At 37.2% G+C, this 4012-nt stretch overlaps 1 long non-coding RNA gene across 1 annotated transcript in view; it reads right to left on the bottom strand.

Annotated features, from left to right (window-relative positions):
• Positions 1–260, bottom strand: part of LOC107727599 (uncharacterized) — a 13056-nt gene extending 12796 nt beyond the window's left edge. The window contains exon 1 of the long non-coding RNA XR_001638375.1: positions 136–260. This is a non-coding gene — a long non-coding RNA (uncharacterized LOC107727599). The remainder of the gene's footprint in view (positions 1–135) is intronic.
• Positions 261–4012: the final 3752 nt, after the last annotated feature.

Genomic DNA, 4012 nt, shown 5'->3' with positions numbered 1-4012 from the left:
TACCCTAAAAGAGGGACAGATTGACAGAAAGAGAGACAAAAAGGGGAACAGACAATGACACGTATGATTATTCAGACAATCTCAGACTGATAACATGAATGGTAACTCTGGTAAATGTTAACATTTGGAACATACCGTTGGAAGAATTTGTTTGCATTCGGGCCCGCTCTTTTCTTCCCCCATCTCTGTCCAAAGTGAGCAGCAGCCATCTTTTGATGAACTTTTCAATATCTCCATCTGATGCAATGCCAGTACTTGCACTTCTTTGCACTGATTGAAGAAAAAAAAAAAGAGAGATCAGTCGCAATATAGACCAGTGGTGTCAAACTCAATTCCTGGAGGGCCGCAGCTCTGCAGAGTTTAGCTCAAACTCACACCTGCTTGGAAGTTTCTAGTAATCCTGAAGACCTTGATTAGCTGGATCAGGTGTGCTTGATTATGGTTGGAGCTAAACTCTAGCACAGGGGTGCCCAAACTCGGTCCTGGAGCTAAACTCTGTGTCCTGCAGAGTTTAGCTCCAACTTGCCTCAACACACCTGCCGGGAAGTTTCTAGCATGCCTAGTAAGAGCTTGATTAGCTGGTTCAGGTGTCCTTGATTAGGGTTGGAGCTAAACTCTGCAGGACACCGGCCCTCCAGGACCGAGTTTGGGCACCCCTGCTCTAGCACATAGCTAGTGCGCATGTCTTGAAACTCATTTAGCAAAAATAATGTTAAAGTTCCCTTAACCATTTTAAGCTTGTTTCATTATATTAATTAAATCATTAATTTCCAAATGTAGTTAAAGAAAAACGAGAATGTTGGATAAAAGGGAAAAATATTAATAAATCAAAATAAAAAATACACTAAAAAATAACATAACAAGGGCAGGTAAAAGATATTATGTTTAAGTTTAAGTGTCACTGCTACATACTATTTACCACATTGTAAACGGAGACCCACCCCCAGCACTCAACCTAAACTGGTCCGGGTATGCATGCCCATATCTCAGCCAAAATCAGACCAGCACTTATGGTCCGTAATCGGGCCGAATGTGGCTAAATGTGCCGTGTCTCAGTGCAAATCGGGCCAGATCCGCACATCCAAAGCCTAGCCAAATCTGGCAACCATTACTGGGCCACAGCTGGCTCACTTTCGGTGAGCCGCTGCCAGAACACAGCCGAGTGAGCCGACACTCAGCCGCGATCGGCCCGATTGCGCTGGCTACCTGGGATGTTGTGCATCAAAGGGTTAAAAACGACACACAAATACATTGATCTCTTCTGCTTCTCACTCTTGGTCACTCATTTTGTTTCTTGAGTCTCTTTTTCAGCTGTCCTACTAGGGTTACAGGGCTGTTTATAACTCGGTGTCTGTCCGAGTGTGTGGAGGCCCCGCCACATGACCGGTGATTCATGGGGATGCCCATAGAGCTGTCAGTCCCGAGCCAGGCGTAGAGAAACTGGCAGAGCGCCTGAGTAAAGAAAAAGATTGTGACCTCATCCTGAAATACTGCAAGATGATGGCCCTGCTGGTCACAGGACCCAAGCTACTGACATAAAAGTGCTTTTCTAGGTTCTCAAATGAAACCTGATCAAGTCAAATCAAAAGTCACACTGAAGACTTATGATGTGTACACATGACAGCGACGACAGCCACTTCTGAGGCTGGGCTCTTCAGTACATAGAAGTTATTGATTACAAGAGTAATATTAGGGTCAGAAACAAATGGATGTCCAAGGTTAAAGATGAGAGATAATGTACAAAGTTTCATGTAATATTTGTATTCAAGATAAATTTTTTTTTTTAAATAATTGGGTTTATAACATCACTGATTTTTTGAGGTCCGGATAATAATAAAAATAGGAGTAATATAATATATAATATAATATATAATACATTTTTACGACACCAAAAAATAAGTCAAGTTTTTTCTACTTTTTTTTTTTTCAAAATGTGTCTCATTAAATAATTGGGTTTATACGTGACTATATATATAAAATATACATTATATAATACATTTTCCAGACACCAAAAAATAATCAAGTCATGTTGTTGACCCAATTATTTAAAAAAAAAATGACTTTTTCACTTTTTTAAACACTATATATTAAGAATGAGTCACGTTATAAACCTAATTATTTACAATAAATTAAAAATAATTAAATAAATACATTTTGTAATAGTGATTGATGAAACATATATGCCTATATATCATAATTAAAAAATTATTTGGAAAACCATTATTTCATAAAACATTGAATGAAAAGCTGCAGTTTTTGTATGGTTTTATGTAAGAAAAATGGTTTTACAAACAATGCAGAAGTTTCTTCTGCTTTTTTTTTTTTTTGAGGCCCAATGACATTCATCTGCATCTATATTAACATCTGTGATTGATTTTTTGACACTCTATATTGAGTAAGATGATGCGTTTTAATACTGTACGTTCATGTTTATTTACTGTGCCTGGTTTTATTGAGACGCCACAAGAATCAGGAATTCCTGCCATGCGGAACATGATCCATAAGTAAGTGCCACCAGTGAGTTTCTGAGCGGAACAAGCGCATTACTCCGGCAGCATGTTTCCCAAGGTGCCATGCTGTAAAAGTGTGCATTCTCCAAGTGCATTGCTCAATTTAGCACCCAGTATTCACACTATCACTCTGCAGTTTCAGCTTTTATCAGTCGAGACATATGTGGCTTAAGTTTAGGTTTTAGTCAAGACCACACAATGACGTCCAACTCGTTCAACTAAGACTCCAGCAAATCACTTTCCAGCTGTCCGTGACATAAACCTTTGTGGCCCAGATCCTGGAAAATCGTTTTAATCGTGTGAGCGGGTGGTGATGATCCACAGTCACCCCCTCACCCCTGAGGTCTCGCTGAAGGCTTGAAGGCACGGTGGTTTAAGCTTCAGATTCTCAAGATTCCCCACAACATAGCAGCAATGCTTTAGAGAGTTTCTGCAGCTTGTTATAGGAGATGCCTGGGATGGTTCTCCCAGTGTATATTTTCATTTACTCTGAGTGCTTGGCACACTCTCTACATAAACACAAGCCTAGGTACACATAGACAGAATTGTTGCTTTGCACTCCATGTGATGAAAGAAGCTATTGATTAACATACCTCATTGACATAGCTGAGAGGCAATATTTAGGGCCCCGAGGAGCAACGACCAGATAGATGACGCTTCATATGAGGACACCGGGACTAAAAGCATGTTTATTACGCATTTTGGGAGACACAACAAATGATTAGGGAAATAAATCATATTTAAATATTCCTATGAAATATTATATATTATTATGAAAATCTTGTCAATTATTACTCCCATTATTACACTTCTTTTTTCATTACATGTTGCTGCAAAAACACATTAATATGCATTTTACACACATTTTGCATAAAGAAAAATGGTATATCAAATCATTCTGTTATAACATAGTTGAGAATTATCTTTATACAAAGTTTGGTGAAAAAAAAATCCTGAAAACTAAAAATGTATTGGTGATTTTAAAAAAAAAATCAATTGTTTTTGCCTATGCATATTCATTCATGTCTTTTTACTTAAAAAAAAAAATAATTGAGTCCCGATGTCCTCTACCAAGGACGTAGCATAACTTATGAATGAAATATCATTTTTACATTTTTTTTTAATGCTCTAACAATGTAATGAAATGAAAAAAATAAAAAAATTTTCCTAAAATGTTTTGCCGGGTCTTAAGAGGTTAAGAAACCATATAGCAAAAGATACTTTACTAGCAATTTAAAACTGAATCTGTAAAATGATCAAACCTACAAAACTCGTTATTTCTTCTGAAGTGCTTCTAATGTTTGCTGTAACAAAAATTGGATTTCATCACAATTCTTTCCTAGATGATGAAATGCAACATGAAATCTAAAATTGGTTCATCATCCATTTCAGCTGAATCAAATTTTGGTATAATTTAAAGTGATTTCTTGAAATATAATGTATGATATGAAACTGGAGGAAAATACATTATGGAATTGGTGGGCTGAAACTGAAAATGTCAA

This window comes from Sinocyclocheilus rhinocerous, unplaced genomic scaffold (genome assembly GCF_001515625.1).
Source record: "Sinocyclocheilus rhinocerous isolate Xijiao unplaced genomic scaffold, SAMN03320098_v1.1 scaffold185, whole genome shotgun sequence".
Classification (NCBI taxonomy): domain Eukaryota; kingdom Metazoa; phylum Chordata; class Actinopteri; order Cypriniformes; family Cyprinidae; genus Sinocyclocheilus; species Sinocyclocheilus rhinocerous.
The sequence above is the reverse complement of the archived record's forward strand: the minus strand, read 5'-3'. Positions and strand labels throughout refer to the sequence as shown.